We start from the raw sequence: 19,996 nt of genomic DNA, 5'->3' as shown, positions 1-19,996 counted from the left end.
CATGTACTTCTTTTAAATATATATCCAGAAGTGAAATTGCTGATCCATAAAGTATTGATATTTTGGGTTGTGTTTATTAAAGCCAATCTGTCAGTGTTTTGTGTCAATTTACATTTTACCAGCACTATAGGAAGATCAAAATTAATTCACATACTTATTAGTATTTGGAATTGTTAGTCCTTAAATTCTGGTTGGAGTCTCACGGCAACTTTGTATTATTCCCAATAAATGAGACTGAGTATATTCTCATGTGCTATTAACCATTCATACATGCTGTTTTGTGTGGTACCCATTTAATCTTATTGCCTATTTGTATAAGTTAAACTTCTGCTGAGTGATTATTCCACAACTTAGTAACTTAAAACACACTTAAAGAAGGAACCTGTAATAGCTACTAATATTTTTTGTTAATATATTAAAGACTTCCTTTTTGTTGTTTTGTAGTAAATTTTTATTTTTTTTTTTAAAGAGGCACGTATTTTATTTATTTTATTTATTTGTTTGTTTGTTTATACATGCACTGGGTACAGTCAGAAGCGCGGGAGGGTGAGAGAATTCACCAGAGCCAGAGCGGGGAGCAGAGCAGGCAGAAGGACCGAAGCACACTGCTGAGGGGAGCAGCGGGCGGCAGGAGAGGTCTGCGCGCCATGTGGGACCCTCCTCCGGTGGCCGGGGAGCAGCCGGGGATTGAACGAGCGCCGTGGAGGTCGCGGGCAGCTTCGCAACCCAGCGCTCAACCGCTGCCCCACCGGGGAGGCCCTGTAGTAAATTTTTAAACTATGAAATAACGTTTGATTTTTCCTTTTTTCTGCTTTAATTGAAATTGCTTTCCTCCTTATTCTGATATAATGTGTTATATAACTTAAAATTCAATGTTAAGCAATTATGAATTAATGAATATGCTCTTATTGGAACACTATATGGTTGAATTCAATTTGCTAATATTTGTTGAGGGTTTATGCACGGGTACTCATGATAATACTACCCTGTAATTTTCCTTTCCTGTAATTTCCTTTTTTAGGTTTTCGTTGGTTTTGCAGGTCTCATAAAATGTGTTGGGGATTATTGTAACTTTTCATATTTTGTCGAAGACTTTGCATAAGATTATTGTTACTTCTACCCTAAATGGTTGGTTGAATTATTTGATGAAACAATCCAGGCATCAGATTTCCTTTGAGGAAGATTTATTTTATTGTAGACTGAATTTCTTTAATAACTATAGGATAATTCATAACTAGTATGAATATTTCATGTCAGTTTCAAGGATTTTTATCTCTGTAGGAACTTTTTATTTTACTTCCACCTTCAATTTAATTGGCATAAAAATCATAATATGGCCCTTAAATTTTTCTATGTAGGATTTATAATGAGGTTACCATTTTTATTTCTGATATACTTCCAACTTTGAAAAGTAACCTCACCATAGGTTTATCAATGGTACTAATCTTTTCAAAGAATTAGCTTTTAATTGTAATAATGTTCAACAGTAGTGTTTATTTGCTATTTCATTAATGTCTGCTCTTACCTTTTTAAGTTTTTCTACTTTCTTTGAATACTCTGTTCTTAACTTTTGAGGAAGACTTTCTGTCAGTTTCTCTTCTAATATTATCATTCAAAGCTATTTTTTTCCTCTAAGTATGACTATGGCTAAATCCTATATCTGATGACAGTTTCATTATCAAGCAAGTCAAAATATTTTATACTTCACATTGCAATTCTTTTCTCTGACCCTGATTATCAGAATTGTACTGCTTACATTCAAAGATTTTGGAACATCTAATTATCTTTGTCTTCTCAATTTCTAGGTTAATTAAACACTGGTCAGAAGACATACATCCTGTATGGTTAAGTTTTTTAATTTGTTAAGACATTCTAAAATAATATAATTTTTGTAACTATACTATAAGTGCTTGAAAAATATGTGTTTCCTTCACCTTTTGATTGCAGTTTTTAAAATCTTCTTTACCCTTACTATTTTGTTAAACTTTGTATTTATATTCATTACTGAGTAAGACGTGTTGAAACTTTCCACTATTGGGGCCTCCCTAGTGGCTCAGGCAGTTGAGCACTGCACTGTGAAGCTGTCCACAGCTTCTGCAGCATGGGTTCAATCCCAGCCAGCTGACGAGACTCCCACATGGTGAGGCAGACCTCTCCTGTCGCACCTGCTGCTCCTCTCAGCAGTGTGTTTCGTCAGTCTGCCTGTTCTGTTCCCCGCTCTATCTCTGGTGAATCCTCTCACCCTCCTGCACATCTGGCCTCTACCCCGGTTCTTATATAAAAATAAATAAATCTTTAAAAAAAAAATCTTTCCACTATTTACTGGAATCCACTGATCCATCATAAATACGCCTCATGGAGAAATGCAATAAATAGTGTGTAGCACCATCCATGAAGAAATCTAGACTAAAATTTGTTCAGTCTGAATCAAATCAAGTCTCTAGGAGTAATTACTTCACCTCAACAAGGACAGGAAACAAAGACAAACTATAAGTAAAGTACAGAATGCGGGTATTTCAGAGAGGATGAAGCCATTCACCCCCAGAACAGTGTAACGAAAAATTATTTAAAAAATAGAATATGCTCATGGAAAGTTTTTAATCACTCATTAAGATACAGTCAAAATTGTATCTTTTCTATTTTTAATTTTGAGCTATGTTCCTAAGTGCATATGCTTCCTGGTGAATTATTTTCTTTTGATATCATTCCTCCTTTGTCTTAGGTAATACTGTCTTATAGTTGGATTCATCTGATATTAATATAGCTATACCAACTTTACTTGGTTTGTGTATTATGGTTTGTGTATTATTTTCCTATTCTTCTTGTTAATCATCTGAAAAATATTTGACTTCCGGAGCACTTGATGCAGTTATTAACACAACTGTGTTTAAATAATCTAAGTTCTTGTTAAACACTTTAAATTTGCCTGTTTTAAAAATTATAAATATTTTTGTGATCTTTTCAGTGGTTATTCTAGAAAGTAGAATATGTACTTTTAACCTTTTATTAAAAAGGTTAATATTTTTAACTTTGAAAATATTGAAAGTTGCTATTTTAATTTTTATTCTCTTCCCAGAAATTCAATATTTTTTCAAATACTTTAGCATAATTGAACCCCACCAGACCTATATATCATAATTATTATATATTTAACTTCATCTATAGTTTATATCCATATTCTGTATATCGTTTTACTCAAAATTTTTATTCCTTCTTAATTCTCTTTCTCTTGGAAACATTTTCTTCCGTCTGTAGGACTTTAGTTTTACTTTGGGTATATTAGTGACACATTTGCTCATTTCTTGTCATTATGTACTAAAAGATTTTAGCCTTTCAAATTTGGGTTTAAAAATTAGATTTTGTTATTTGATGCTATTGTCACAGTATCAGTAATTATAGGAAACGAACCCAAGCCTTGCAACTCGAACAAAAGGAAAAATTCTGAGTTCTTTAGACTTTTTTAAGCTATGACATATGAAAACCCATTTGATGAATTAGTAACTACACTAAACTTCTAGGTAATTTATGAATACCTTAAATACTCAAAGAATTGTGGCAATATGGAAACTATTGGAAGACAATATTGTAGACTTAGGTCTCCAGAAATATTTGGCTTAATTCATGTTCATAGTTTTTTGGGTTTTTTTGTTTTTGTAAGAGACAGTGAAAGAGACAAAGAAGGAGAGATTCCTTAACTAGACTCTCAGTTTATCTTAATCACTTCAGTTTCTGTAAGTTTTCAAATTGTTTCTCTTCAAGAGATCAGAAAAGTACAACACAGAATTTTCCTATAGGATATCTGTTCTTTTTCTCTAAGTGATGCTTATTATATTTTTATCACCCCCAAATTTTCCTGTTCCACTCTGCATTTAATCTCCCTTGCCCACTCCCTGCCCTGGAAACTACTAATTTGATTAGTGATTCTATGTGTTTTCCTGTTCCAGACTGTTAAATGAATGGTATCATACAGGACATTTTTGTCTGGCTATTCTGACTTAGCCTGATGCTGCTGAGATGCATTCACTTTATTGCATATATCAACAGTGCATTCCTTTTTGCTTTGAGTAATATTCCAGTTTTGGATGTAGCGCAGCTTTTTATCCAATCACCAGCTGATAGACATTTTGTTTCCAGTTTGGGAAATTTTACTATAAACATTAATGTGTAGGGATTTGGGTGGACACATGTTTTAATTTCTCCAGGACTATAATTGCTAGGCTATATGCAATGTCACAATAGTTGCCACCCAAAATCTTTTATTTATTCCTTTGTCAATTCTGCTAGTATAAATATTTCCACTTTAATCTATTTCAAGGTTGGAACATGGAATCATTAAAGGAGGTATTGGAAATAAAGTGCACAAGTGGTTTATTAAAACTTTGTTTTAACAAATCTATTAGTTATGTAATATTTAATAAGGTTAAATATTTAATATTTAATAAGATTCCCCCAAATCTTCGCATTATCTTTTTTAAACGCTTATGTGTTTAGTTTTGATAAACATTGATCATTTTTATTGTTTTTGTTCTTTCATCCCAAGAAATATTTGCCTAACCCAAGTTACAAATATCTGCTTTTGTAATTTCTTCTGAACTTCAAAAATCCAACACAACAGCAACCAGTCACAACAGTTAGTTAATTTTAAATAATTAAAAAACTAAATAAAATTAAAATTGCAGCTCCTTGGCCATGCTAGTCCCCTTTACATAACTGCACTGCCTAGTGATTATCACACTGGGCACATCAGCCATGAAACATTTTCATCACTTTTCTCTGCTCCTTTTGACAGCTCTTTCCTAGACATTTCCACACTTCAGGTTTCATATCTAGTCTCTGATATACATCAGGATATTTTTTGCATATTGTGTGAAGTATCAGTAGAGATTTTGTGAGGAACTTTTGAGGTATCAGTAGAGATTTTAATTGTCTTTGTATGTGAATATCAAAGTGCAGCAGCATTTTGAAATCTACTTCCACTTCTATTACCGTGAAATTTTTCGATGTGAAAGCAAGACACAAGGGCTTCATTTGCGCATTTTTTTATTCCTTCATAAAAGGCATACCTGGAGATAAAATTTTAGATACCCAAAACTGGTTTAAGTAGATCCACCAATTTACTAAGTGGCATCCATTCCCAACCTCCCTGAACCAATTACCATCCACTATTAGGGGTCAGAGAGTTAATCTGTGAAGACTATGTGGATTAGGCCTGGTTTACAAAGGGAGGCAGGGGAAAGAGTGCCTCTAGCAAAAAAACTATGAAATGATCTAATCAAGTCAAAACAATATCACTTTATCCCCTTACTGTAAGAGCTAGGCCTCTACAAATGAACTTTTGCTAGTGAGGAAGCAGTGTGAGCAGGGCTGTTTATTTGTTTTTACTTCAAGTTTACTTTGTAGAAAAAACATATTCCTTACATTTATGTTTCCCCATTTTAGCTGCTTTAGAGTAAAAAGTAAATACTTTATTCTGAACTGGGTCACAAAAGTTGATTTTGTAAACTTCTGTTTCTGTTTAGTAAATAAATTTTGATAAGACTATTTTGCCTTAAATAGCCACTGTAGGCCTGAGGTAACCTCACCTTGATTCTGTGAACTTTTTCAAAACAATTCAGGTGGCAATAAAATGAAATATATTTCATTAATTAGTTGAAAATTTTACTGTCTAAAAATTGATATGGCACAAAGTTTTTGTTCATCTGGAAAGTATATTATATTTTAGAGATGATACTGAGTTATTATTAGAATGTATACTGACCACCACTTCAATTTAGACAAGTTATTTAAGTGGCAGTAGTCCTCAAACTTTTTCCATAAAGGACCAGATAGTAAATATTTTCATGTTCACTGTCATAGGATTTCTATCATAAGTACTTAATTGTGTTGTCCTAGCAGGGAAACAATCATAAATATAACATAAACAAATGAACTTGGTTATCTGCCAGTAAAACTATTCACAAAAACAAAGGTGTAGGCTGGATTTTGCCTTTTGGCAGTTCTTACCAGCCTCTGATTTGGAGTGATAGTTCTGGGCCTCCTCTGGTGGCACAGCAGTTGAGCACTGGGCTGCAAAGCTGCCCATAGCCTCTGCAGAGCTGGTTTGATCCCCGGCCGCTAGTGAGGGTCCCACATGGCGTGCAGACCTCTCTTGCCATGCCTGCTGCTCCCCTTAGCAGTGTATTTCGTCAGTCTACCTGTTCTATTCCCTGCTCTGGTGAATTCTCTCCCATGCTTCTGACTGTACCCAGTGCTTGTATAAATAAATCATTAAATCTTTAAAAAAAAAAAAAAAAAGAGAGAGTGATAGTTCTTCACTCCTCATCCATAAAAAATCAATTTGTGTAAAAATAAATGAAATGCAAAGATCCCTTTTCTTTAAAGGTGACTTTATATATTCTAGGAATATAATAATTATGACCACAATCTGAGTGATTAATTTTTCTTGTTAATATATATATTTCACAACTTAAATCTTTTCTTTGCTTAAAAATTCTACATTTTCTCATTTTTAAAAAAATAAAGAAAAATCTACATGTTATATATATTTTAAAATAGTAAGGTTTTAATTGAATCTTTTAGTAGTTCTTGAGGAATTGTCTTTGGAATAGTTTGTCCAAGTTATTACTTTGGTGGTTAGCTAAATAAACACAATAGACTCATATTAATAGGAATATTGGAGGTCTCCCAAGCCCCTTAATGACCAGGATAGGACATGGGTATAACTTTAGTTACTGAGCTTAAAATGCAATAATTATTATAATAAGGGCAATAAAGATTAATTATGATATACAAGATGGTCTAATGCTATACTTCAAGTTCCAATTGTGCACTGGAGATGTATAAATGATTAATTAGTAAATGAGACTGATAAGCAATACATGCAAATAAAGTGGGAACCCTAAGTCAAGAGGAAGAAACAATCAAAGATCTCCAATTCAAATCCTGATCCTTATACCGGATCTGGGATAATCATTTATACTCTTGACGCCACAGCTTTTCTTATCTTTAAGTTAGGGGTAATTAAAAGGATCTACTTCACAGGTTCTAATGAGATTTGAATAATATGATATATGTAAGATGCTTAGGACAGAATGGGATACATAGCAAATACTCAATATTATCTAATAGTGCTATCTGTGATTATTACCAGTATTATTAAAGCACCAAATCTTGTAGCTTAGCAGATTCAGGGAATTCCAATAGCTTTCCAGATTCTAATTCACCATCCACGAATTTTACTAATCCTCTGCACTTTTTCTCCAAATTTTGCTTAGTTGACTGGGAAATGGTATAACTCATATGAAGATATTAATTAGTGCTGGTGAAAATACAGATATAATAGCACCCCCGAAGAATTATTCACATTTCGGGCCTCCCCCATGGCACAGCGGGTTGAGCACAGCATTGTGAAGCTGTCCACAGCCTCTGCAGTGCTGGTTCAATTCCTGCCCAGCCAGGGGGATTCCCACATGGCACAGCAGACCTCTCCTGTCTCGCCCACTGCTCTGCTCAGCAGTGTATTTCAGTCCTTCTGTCTGTTCTGCTCCCTGCTCCATCTCTGGTGAATTCTCTCACCCTCCTGCACCTCTGGCTTGTACCCTAGTGCTTGTATAAATAATAAATCTTATCAAAAAAAGAATTATTCACATTTCAACAAAAATTTAATGTCTACACTCAAGGAAGAATTACTAGGGCTAGACTCACCATGACATGCAATCAATAAGCATATTTGAAAACAAGGGAATCTTTTTTTTTTTTATAGAGGCATGTTTTATTTATTTATTTATTTATTTATTTATTTGTTTGTTTGTTTGTTTATAGATGCACTGGGTACAGTCAGAAGCACGGGAGGGTGAGAGAATTCACCAGAGCCAGAGCGGGGAGCAGAGCAGGCAGAAGGACCGAAGTACACTGCTGAGGGGAGCAGCGGGTGGCAGGAGAGGTCTGCGCGCCATGTGGGACCCTCCTCCGGTGGCTGGGGAGCAGCAGGGGATCGAACCGGCGCCGCAGAAGCCGTGGGCAGCTTCGCAACCCAGCGCTCAACCGCTGCGCCACCGGGGAGGCCCGAAAACAAGGGAATCTTAAACAGACCCACAACAACACTTCTCAAAAAATGTTAGACTGCCCCTCTCCAGCTAATTGCTTGGCATTTCCTCCTAAAGGCTTGACATTAATAGGTCTAACCAAACCTTCCTAATACTTACAGCCCACTTGCCTCTCCTTACCAATCACTCCATCCTGCACTATGAAGATTCACATGGTTTTAGACACCAGTCTATCATCTCCACCCTAGAAATAACCATCTCTTGCTCAGTGTGTGTATGCACACCCCCCATTCACCTCCATTCCTTTTCTGACCTAAAGAGAATGAAATCAGAGAAGAAAAACATGAAAATAGCTTCAGACTCTCATGTGCTGGGAATTCTAGCATCTTTAATATCCACAAGATGGTGTGGATAAGAAGTCGTGCATTCTAGGTGGACATAGGTCTTAGCCCAAAGATAATGGGAAGGGCACAACCAGAAGAAGGCCAGAGTTCAAACCTAAAGTCCAAGGCTTTTAGTGGGACCAGATGGCCTGGGTCCTATGAGGGTAGTATAAACTATAAAGGATCAATGAAAATCAAAAAAATCAGAGAGAGGTTATTTGACTTTCTTCCTGGCAAAGTGTTAAAATAGAATACTATGATTGCTTGCAGGTCCACACATCTTTTCGTATCTTTCCAGAAATTGAGCAATAATCTTCTGATAATGATCATTCATAACAGCAATGTGACTCATTCTTTTATAAGTATATAAAAGACAATCTGATCTGACAATCGGATCCAGCTAAAGTCTGATATGTATATATAGCAATTCAGTATGGGAAAAAGGATGAGAGACAGCTTTCTACGCACAATATTAGTTAACTGACATTAACGTCTCTACTCAGTCCCTTTTTTAATAAGGGTAGTATAAAATTTCTACTTTACACATAATTGAATGGTCACACAGAAAAACAGGATTTTGCAAAATTGTAATATCACAGTTACCTGAGAGGTAGATAATTAAATAGTAGTGAAACAGCAGTCTTTTAAATCCCAAGCATAGGGTATTTAAAGAATTGGAAAGAGGTTTTAGAACTTTCATCATGGGAGAGTTTACAACCTTCTAAACTTTAAGAGAATTCCATCAGCCTCACAGCTCAAGTCACCTTTGATGTTTCCAGCTACAATGAATTAGCAGAAAGAAAGGAAGTCTTTCTGCAAAATTTAAAGCCACGGTAACTTTCAGAATCAAAAAATAACTAGCTACTATAACATTTCTATCCTGATTCTTATGAAAAGGAGAAAGAAAGTCTGTCATACATTTTTATCATTAATAAGATGCTTGATTTTAAAATTGTTATTCCACTACTCCCCTGCCAAAGGGGGAAAAAAACCTCTAGACCCCACTCAGCTCTCCTCTTGTAAGTTCCTCCACCTCAGTCATTCACTCTGACAGCTGTAGTATCTGAGTCCCTAGAAAGAACCATACAGACATCAGCAGCTGGATGGAACTAGGAAATGTTTGCTTGGATACAAGGGGAGTTGCCAGTGTCTAAACCTCCAGTGTCCAGAGCGCTTGGACCAAACGCACTAACAAGCTGGAGACACAGCTGTTCTTTCTGCTAATGGTTTTACCATATTCTGTCTTGATCTACAGTGATCTGCACTTTTTCTACAAATCATTTCCTAGATTGAGAGCTTCTTCTTAAGGATGAAATTTCACTCATCCCTTTTTTCAAAGTAGAGTACTTGAAATTGGCACCATGCTCAGAGTGTCCCATTATTGGTTAATAGATTAATGTTGTACAAACAGATAGCTGGGATTATGAAAGATGATTGATGAAGAAATGCTTAGATGTGAATGAGCTAAATGATATCAAAGATGCATAGTAGACCAATAGACAAGCAATATAAAAACTATATTTGGGATTAGAATTGAGAAAGCGAAGTATTTCTCGTGCATCTATCCATGATCCTCTTTCTACATGTCCATTACCCTTGGCAACTCCCTCTACCATAGTACTTACATCTGCCCTTGTAATAATTTGTACATCTATCCATCCCCCCATCTAAGGAATACATCCCATCCTAGGTCCACCATAATGCATTGCTATCACTAGTGGCCAAAAAACACCAAGTGAATAGATGAGCCAATGAAGAAGACCCTACACAGATATAGGTCTCATAAAATCTCTCTATAGACAAATCGCTCTAGAATTCTCTGAAATCTAAAGTTGATGCCATTATATTTTTGATCTGTATTTTACATCTTTGGGAACAGAAACTGAGTTTCAGTGGCTATCGCCAAGTCACAAGTGAAGAAGCAGCATGGTACAATAGAAAATTCTGTTTTTCTTAAGAAACATTGGTCATTTGAATTCAAAGAATTAAAATATTAAAAAATTATCACACTGTAAAATATCTTGAGTTGGGAAGTTATGATTTTCCCTTTTTTCTATTTGATGAGTTTAATTATTAATTTCCATCATGGTTTTATGAAGACATAAAATCTGCTGTAAACCTTCATTTGAAAGGAATAACATAATTCTGTATAGAATAATACAGTCACTAAGCAAGTCATACAAATCACTTACTTTCTTACATGTGAGAAAACAGAGGCTTGAGAGGGATAACCTGCCAACACTTTCATGATGAGAAAATGGGGAAGCAGAATCTGGATGTATATTTATCTGACAATGAAGGCATATTCTGGAACATGTCTCTATTAGGGAGGGTCCAGGAATAGCAGAGGGAGCTTCTGCCTTAGCTTTCTAGTTCCTTCCCCAGGGTAACATAGTCTTAGATTGTTTGTTTCCATGAATCGCTGATGGTTCTTCTATTTTAACTATTACAATAAAATACAGGGGAAACACTCACACCAAAATGCCAGGCACTGGGCTCAAAAGTGAATAAGACATAGAAAATAGTCTACCCTGTACTACAATAAAGGCAGGGGATATCGTTGCCTTCCTCTCCTATCACTGAATGAATAAGATAATTAAATCTACATAGATTCAAAGAACTGAGTAACTGTTCTGACATAATAATATATAAGCTCAAATGACACAAAAAAGACATTTCATTCCATACACATTTTAGGACAAATGAGAAATGCTTAGTATTGGTGTACCATGCAGCAAACACAGGATTATACCTGGATGGGAAAAGAAAACAAACAGAGATAATAATTTATTTTGTTTACTCAAACATAAGTAGAAACTAATTGCTCTTCAACCTGAACATAATTGTGTGGCCTTGAGGGTAAAAGGTGTACTTTTCAAATAAGGGTTATTATGAGAAAGAAGTGTAGTTTGTAAAAACCCATGTTAATGAAGCTAGACTCTGCAATTATCATCACAACAACCCCAATACAGGATGATGCTTTCCTTTGTGATCTCAACACTGCTGGTGTGTGAAGCGATCATTTCTCTTAGGATGTGCTCATGGTGTACACAAGGATAGAAGTGCATCTTTGGAGACAAAAGACACAATTCTTTTGCTTTAATAAGAATGATCACAGAGCATCTGGTGTTAAATTCCTCAGCTCACAGAACCATAGCACAGACAGAAAGGAAGATTTAGTGAAAGAAATATTCATTCAGGTCCCCAGACACCATTTTACCTGCTGAGTGTGCTTGGGGGTAGACACCTGCCAAATGGTAATTAGGTGTTTTCAAAACCCTCCAATCTATCTGATTGCTCTCTACCATTATCCCTGAGAATAACTTTCCCAGATTCTCTTCTGCAAACTGTAAGAGTGCTTTATGATTACAACTCTCTAAAGGTGCAGGCTATGTGAGTGTGTGTAATACTTAGGGATAGTCTATGTTAATGGTAGTGTCTTTCTTTCTGTTAGACATCAAACTCTTAAAATTGTTTAATCTAGAATTTAAAAATACTCATTCACAGGCTGTGTGACATTGAGGCAGTTACCTAACCTCTGTGTGCCTTCATTTCCTTCACTGGAAAATGTGACTAATGCTTCTACCTCTAGAGTTAATGCAAAAACAATTAAGAAAATGCATTCAACATGTTTTTAGTACAATGAGAGGTGGGAAATTCTCTGAAGTTCATTCTACCATTTAGCAAGTCATTTAGTTTTTCTGAGCCCTGTTTTCTGCTCTATAAATGGGAACACTAATATTACTTAATTCATGGGGAATTATGCCATAATTAAATTAATTAATGCAGGGGAAATGTTTAACATAGAATCTGAGACCTAGTGAGTGCTCAAGAATTTTACACATTGCTATGTATTATTGTTAATATTACGCACTTATCACCATCATCTGATAGTCTGCTGGAGGACAGAGATCATCGCTTATAAAGATTTTCCCAGTCCAGATCTTGGTGATCTAAATATGTCTTAATATTTATATCGTATTTAGATAGCTATCATGGGAATTTTGGGGGAGGAATCTCCAGAGAATACAGACATGCCACCAGGGCAGGAAGACCCTGAGACTAACTTATTAGACATTAAGTCCATAAAATGAAGTCAATGAAGCTTTTCAAGTCTGAGTACCCACAGGTTTGAAAGCTACCATGCAAAGTTATATCATTGCAATATTATCTGTGAATACTGAATAAAAAACATTTTAAAATGGCAAGACTGTTTAAAAAAAATTCAGTTTTATTTCCAAATGAACTAAGAACAAGATTGAGAAATTCCATCCCATGGAAAGTCAGAAATGAGAGAATTTGTAAGCAACAGAGTTTAGAACCTAAGAGCTATCTGAAATGTGGGCAGAATCTGAGTATCTGGGATACTATGAACACACTTTGGAAAACAGCTAATCGGATCCCTCTATCTTAAAGGTGAGATACCAGAACACCACTTGTTCGAAGTCAAGCCATTGGAGGACTCTGGGAGGGCCACAGCTCATTCCTGTGCTGGGTCACCTTGTACACTGTAGGAGTAATTCTCTGGTACGACCAACTGTTACTCTGCAGGATGAATCCTTGTGAACCAGAGAAAAATGATAAGCAAGAGCTAAAACAGCTTCCAGTTACGGTTGAAGACCAGCACCCAAGTTCAGTTTCATTTTTCTCCCTTCTTTTCTTTGAATTTTTCCATTTTCGACTATTTATTCCCGGGGACATGAAACAGAAGGAAACTAATATTCATTGAGTATCTATGCTTTATTAGGCATGATACTTTAGGAGTAACCATATTTCCTTTATTTCCTTTTGTACAGATAAGAATACTGAGTTTCACAGGATTAAATATCTGGCCCAATATCTTATAGCTAATACCTGGCAGAGCCAGAATTGGAATTCATTTTTCTTGTCTGTTTGCTACATATTGTAATTTCAACACCTGATACTTTCTAAGCATTTGATATTTATAAAGAAAAACCCACTTATTTACTTATACACTAACCTGGCTTTCTTTGTAATACTTGTTGTCAAATGAATGAAGAGTCTTTTATTCATTCATTAACTACCTATTCAATAGTTATGATATTCTACTATGTTCTAAGCACTGATGATAAATTAGTAAATAAAACAAATATTCCTGCCCTTGTGAATCTGATATTTTAAAGGCAGAAGCAGTAAGTAGTAAACTCAATAAATAATCAATTGGGATGTCAGAGAAAGATTCATTGACTCAGAAGAGATAGGAGATTTAAACACCCTCCATCAAAGTTAGAAATCATGACTAGAAAAAAATTACAGTTTTGATACCAACAAAATTTTTGAAAGTATTAAGCTGATGTACTTTCATTCATCTTAAATCACATTACACCCTTCCCCATCCTAATGAATTTCAGTGCCTTAGAAAAAGGGTAGGCATCATGTAGAAAAACAAAATCTGTGCTTCATGTTGACTGCCAAATTGGATTTATTTTGAGACCATAACAAGATAATAGTTCTGACAGTTGGGCTTTGTCAAAAGAGAAAAAAAATTGTCAAAGCTTCCTTTCCATGTTAAACTATAAGTCTGGTGACTGTATTGGCTTTTCTATGTGCCTTAAGTACAGAAAACTCAGAGTAGAACATAATGTAAGTTCCCATCAAAGGGGGAAGTGGAGAAAGCTTTCAGGGAAGTCAGAAACAAGGGCTGATATTTCTCATCAATTGCTAATCATATTTGGGACCAATCCTTAACAGGAATAATAAATAATTTGGGATGCCATAGCGCGTTTCCACTTGTAGCTCAGGAAAATGTGACTATCAGTGGACACTCTTATGGTATGTGGCTATTGCCACAGAATATAAATGGCCAGATGGAATAGTCAAAAGGTAACCCCATCTACTGACCCAAGAACCTAGACTCCAACATTGTGCTCCATGGATTGTTCATAAAATGGGAAAGTTCTGGCCTAGTTTAGGAAAAACAAATGACAGTTGAGATTTAAGACCAAGGAAAGTCTATTTATCGATCTGCTAGAGTAATATTTGCAGTTTCCCTCTTACTTGAAACCAGCACTGCTGACATCAATTTGACATTATCATCTCTGAAACCCAAGAGGATCTTTCAGCCATGAAGAGCCAAATAACTTATAAAGTGAGAAAATAAAAGAAGAAAGGAAAGCTAGTAGGGCCCATTGAATGGAAAGAGAGATATAAAGACAGATGTTGTGAACAGGTTGCACTACAATAATCTCAATGCTGGCAAATAAGAACCCAGGTGATATCCAATTACTCACACATACTCCAGCTTTTTACTCTCTACACCATGAGTATACAAAAACTTTTTTCTACACTTGATGCTATCTTGGATTTTTTGAGGAAGGACACTTTCGATTTCCAACAATGAACTTATGAATGTTATCCAAAATATTGAGTTCATCTAAAACAGACTGTTTAAAACTAGCAATGGGTAGAACTGAGGCTACCAGAGGGAAAGAAGCAGGATGAGAAGCAAAGAGGAGAGGGGGTCCAGTGGACTATGATGGGGGGTACTGATGATGGGTATGTTCTGATAACATACATTTGAAGAGGTATGATGCTATACTACTAAAATATAAACTTTTGATCCAGTCATCTATTTTTGGGCATTTGGGTTGTTTCCAGGTTTTACCTATTGTAAATAGCACTGCAATAAACATAGGTGTACGGGTGTTCTTTTGAATCACTGTTTTTGTGTCCTTTGGGTAGATCCCTAGTAATGGAATTGCCGGATCATATGGTAGCTCCATTTTTAGTAGATTGAGGAACCTCCAGACAACTTTCCACAGTGGGTGGACCATACGCAATGGAATATTATTCAGCAATCAAAAAGATAAACTCATGCCATTCGCAGCAACATAGATGGAGCTAGAAGGAATTATGCCTAATGAAATAAGCCAGGAGGAAAAAGAAAAATATTGGATGGTTTCACTTATAACAGGAATATAGGGGAACCAAAGAAGACATCAGTGTAAAAAAAATAATAACCATAGAAAACACAACAAAGCAAAAACAGACTATTGTAAACCAGAGACATCCTGCAGGGGAGGAGGAAGGAAAGGGGTGAAAGGGAGGGAGGGAGGAGCACAGGGGACTATGGTGATGGTGCATGGGTGCCTTGGGGATGGAAATTCTATGGGGACTCAATCTGAGGGGGTGGGGGGAAGCAAATATTGTCTAAAAATGTAAAAAAATATGATAAATGTTAAAATAAAAATATAAACTGTTGTACCAAGGTCACCTCAATAAAAATAATTTGATAAATAAAACTGGCAGTGAATGAAATATGTAAAATTAAGCTATTCCCTGTCTTGTTCAGGCAGAGACAATAAAGCTATCTGAGTTGAAGTGGATAAATCTTGATCTCTGGTTAAAAGGGCTACTGACTCAGCTGTTATCATTTATCCTGCCTTATTCTATATGCAAGTGGAGCCAGCTGATATTATACTGGCACATTTGGGGAGTCCAATTGCTATTCTGGTAGGTGTCCAGATATTAAGAGTTTCTGTTTATGACTTCTGAGAGCTGCTTGTTGGAAGGAAGAAGTGTTCTTTTGCTTGTTGATGTATCTATATGCTCTTTGAAGAAAACAGCTTAATAAGCCCCTTGAAAGATTTACCTGTGTAAAGAAGGAAGAATTTGCTGGCAGAGCATGGCTCAATTTCCTTCTTTTTTGGCCCATGTGTCACAAGATTAATATCATTGGTCTAAAATTCATCTTTAAAAAAGTTGAAATCTTTGAATAAGTTGGTCTCTATTCTTCACATCATCTACCTTCACTCATGCAAGCCTCTCCCCAAATCATATGCTGATCTCCATCTGCTCTTTCCTCTCTGAGTACCACTATTTTTTTAAAGATTTATCTATGCATACAAGAATTGGGGTACAGGCCAGAGATGCAGGGAGTGAGAGGATTCACCAGAGACAGAGTGGGGAACAGATCAGGCAGATTGACCGAAGTACACTGTTGAGGGGAGAAGCAGGCAAGTCAGGAGAGGTCTGCTGCGCCATGTGGGTTGTTTCCTGGCCGGCCGGGGATCGAACTCATGCTGGCGAGGTGGCAGATTGCTTCACAGTGTGGTGCTTAACCCCTTGCACCACCAGGGAGGCCCTAAGTACCACTATTTTAATAGATTTTGTTCTAAATATTGACTCAAATTCAGTGATGAAATCTTTAGACATCAGGAATAAGTGTTTTTCATTCATCAACACCCTCAATTCAGAATTTTCACCTTCTCTGAATTTGAAATAAACAATGATGGATTTATTGACTTAGTACAAGAAGTAAGAGCTTGTAACATTTGGAGCACCATGCTAAGAGTGGGGTGAGGTAAGAAAGGACTTATAAGATTTGGGAGAAGGTGATTTGGAGACTAGTTCAAGAAAATGGGTCTTAATATTGGACACTCTGTTGGAATAATTCAATGATGGGGTTTTTAATTATTCTTACTTACAGGATAAGAGCCCAGTGTAAGGCTAAAACTGGTAAAGCACGGTGGTCACTTCTATAACTATGATAAGAAGACATTTGGCCATCTTTGTGGTATGGACAATGTTCATATTTTTGTGTTCAATAAAGATTAGAGTCATTGTCTTGATCAGTTATAATCACAGAAAGGTCTTGCCTGATGCTGATGTTCTGTGAAACACTGATATTCACCTTAAGGAAGCTCAAGCCCAACTGTGTATTTGAGGCCAGCTCCTGTTAAGGACACTTTTCTCTTCCTCACTGTGTTAATTTTTTCAGCCACTTGCAGTGGTTCATCAAAACTGATAACTATTTAATTCATTGATCTGCTTACTGATCTTTCTCCTGTTCCTTAATTTAGGAAAAAAAAAAAAAACCTCTAAAGATACCACATCTATGTTTTTTTTTTTTTTTCCCAAATGATGGATCAGTGCTAAAAAAAAAAAAAAAAAAAAAGAGAAAGAAAACAAAGCAACTATCTGACAGAAAAATACTGGAAGGTCTCAAATCAGACACTGATAATTAAGTTAAATTTTATGGTTCAGAGCAGTAAAGAAATTAGAGTGCATAGAAAGTCAACCAGTGACTCCAGAGTCCAAAATGCAAAATTTTTCAATGGAAAACTTCTAAGACATACCATATGTTCTCAGAGCTAGGCATTAGGGTTTACTTCCTTGTTAGACTGTTTCAGATAACCTGCCAAGCTATTTAAAATGCCCAATTATCAATGTTCCATCATCCCTAGAGAGAAGCCTAAGGGTGTCCTGGGTGATCAAAATGAGGGTTTAGGAAGCATTAAGTTATATTGTTATTCAAGAGTCTGCCAAGTTGTCCATCTGATTAGAGAACCAAAAAAGTATTCTTGATCAAGAAAGCTATTCTGGAATGGATTCTTTTTTTCAGGATTGATTACAATACATTTTAGTAGTTGGCTGATACCATTTAACTCAGATTGGAGTGTAGAAAGATAATAACTTTCCTGTATATGTTAAAACACATATGTATTTTGATTGTTGCCTGTTACCGGAAATCTTTCTAAAGAGGACAGATTTGGGCTCAGAAGAAGTCTTACTGACTTGGATTGTCAGCGGCATCACCACTCTTTTAGTTTTACTCTGATCTATCCCTGGGTAGACTAATTGATTTTCTTATGCTAATAAAACTATCCAGGCTTTCTTGGTGCCAAATTATTTACCAGATGCCATAGAAACAGTGAATAGCAGATGTTGTTTTTGCCCTCTAAGGTTATAATCACAAAGGAAAGCTGACACTGAAGGAGCAATGACTAGTGAGCTGAATGTCATAAAAGAAGTAGTACAGGTCCACTAGAGCACAGACAGAAGACCTATTCCAACCCACAGGGTCACAGTTGTAGGGGAATAACAGAACGCGAAACAGGGAAAAGAGCATTAGCGATGATGTTTTTATGTCTTTAGAATTACGGTTTCAAATCTTACAATAGCAATTCCAATTATTCAAATCTTTTATTTTGCACATATTTCAATGTTTTATTTATAGTCAACATTTTTAAAATACAATCTTAAAATTATCAAACTACAATAGGAACTATGAGGCATCAACGAGAAGATCAAGTGAATACAGGACTCAAATTGTGCTGCAGACACAGCTCAGACTGTGTGGGTGTCAGCACCTGGTGTGGGGGTGGGTCAAATCTGCATGGAACCCAGCCCCCAGGCTCCACCACAGCTGGATCCAGAAAAACCCCTGGCAGTACAAGGCCTCTGGGAGGGTGGAAGCCCCAGGAGCACCAGGTCCATGGGGCAAAGGATGGAAGTTGGCCTCCTATCTGGCCAGCTTCTGCCCGAGGTTTGCATTTCCTCTCTTCAGCTCCTGCAAGCTCTCCTCCTTGCCTTCTGGCTCTCCTGGCCCTCTTCTCCTATAGGCATAGCTCCTCGAGATGGGAGGTAGTGGCTTTCAGTAGCTCTCTGCTCCGGGTCTGGGCTACCTCCCTGTAGAGGTCTCAAACCTGAAGGGTGGAGTCCAGGCCTGAGCAGGTGCTGAGAAGTTTCTTTATGATGTTCAGGCACTGTGCCTCGTCCTCGGCCCTCAACCTCTCCAGCTCCAGGACTTGTTTTTCATATGATTCAGTCCCATCTTGAAGCTGCAACTGGAGTGCTTGGATCTTTCCATCCACTTGGTAATTTTCAGTCTGCAGGTGAGTCTTCTGAGTTTGGAGAGTGGATATTTCTAGTGCAAGTTTCAGTGTGACCAGATTGAGAATTTGTAATGTGGGTGGAGTAGGCTTCCCACAGGTACCAGGAGGGCTTCAGGGACTTGTGCCTCCTGCTCAGGGCATTCTTCAAAACCAGGTTGCATTCCTGAAAGTTCTTTCCCTCTTCTTAAACCCTGTCCAATCTTTAATGTCAAATCCAGGAGAGCAGTGCAAAGCAGGATCTGCCAGGAAACTTCAAGGAGTCCTGGCACCTGTCTCATACAGTCACATCACAGCAGCAGAGCAGCCCAGACCTGCGGCAGGACCGGCGGTGTATATTACTAGAACCCACCCACCTTAGCAGCAGTGGTATTCTCTGACCCCGCTGCTGCACCACGAATCAGTTATGGCAGTTGCGCCTCAGAGCCCAGCAACTGCCCTTTTACTTCCTGGATTGTGGAACAGACCAATCAGGTGTGAGCTTTGAGCTGAGTGGTGCTAAATGGTCCATTCAGCTGTGTGGTGTGGCACCCCAAAAGAGGCTATTAGCCAGCATAAGGAGGAGCTGAAGAAGACACTGTTCCAGCTGCAAAGAAAGCAGGGGAAGACTCACTCCTGGTCTCCAAGAAAAGAACTATGATTGAAAGAAGAAAGAAGCAGCAAAGCATCCAGTAGCTGACCTCCTAGGAGGCTCCAGGCCTGGTATCTCAAAGACCTGTTTCACTTGGTGTCTCTGACATGGCTTCAGGGGGACCAGTAGTGACTGTCACTACTAGGCAGTGCTGTCCGGCACTCCTGGTGACAGGTGACAAGTACACTGCTTGTACTTCTGGGGGACACTATCAGGGTGAGTGTTCTTATGGCTGCAGTAAGCTCTTTATTTGCCCTGTTTGTAAAATAAACCCCATGATGGTTGTTCCTGGAGACTGAGGTC

At 37.1% G+C, this 19,996-nt stretch overlaps 1 protein-coding gene and 1 long non-coding RNA gene across 5 annotated transcripts in view; one reads left to right on the top strand and one right to left on the bottom strand.

Annotated features, from left to right (window-relative positions):
- Positions 1 to 19,996, bottom strand: part of TAFA1 (TAFA chemokine like family member 1) — an 856,565-nt gene that overhangs the window by 585,600 nt on the left and 250,969 nt on the right. The gene's annotated exons all lie outside the window — the stretch shown is intronic.
- Positions 19,610 to 19,996, top strand: part of LOC129145814 (uncharacterized) — a 39,159-nt gene continuing 38,772 nt past the window's right edge. The window contains exon 1 of the long non-coding RNA XR_008551902.1: positions 19,610 to 19,909. This is a non-coding gene — a long non-coding RNA (uncharacterized LOC129145814). The remainder of the gene's footprint in view (positions 19,910 to 19,996) is intronic.

Source organism: Talpa occidentalis, unplaced genomic scaffold (genome assembly GCF_014898055.3).
Source record: "Talpa occidentalis isolate TD23 unplaced genomic scaffold, MPIMG_talOcc4v2.1 talOcc4.10, whole genome shotgun sequence".
NCBI classification, from domain to species: domain Eukaryota; kingdom Metazoa; phylum Chordata; class Mammalia; order Eulipotyphla; family Talpidae; genus Talpa; species Talpa occidentalis.
Note: the sequence above shows the minus strand (reverse complement) of the source record. Positions and strands in the feature narration are given on the sequence as shown.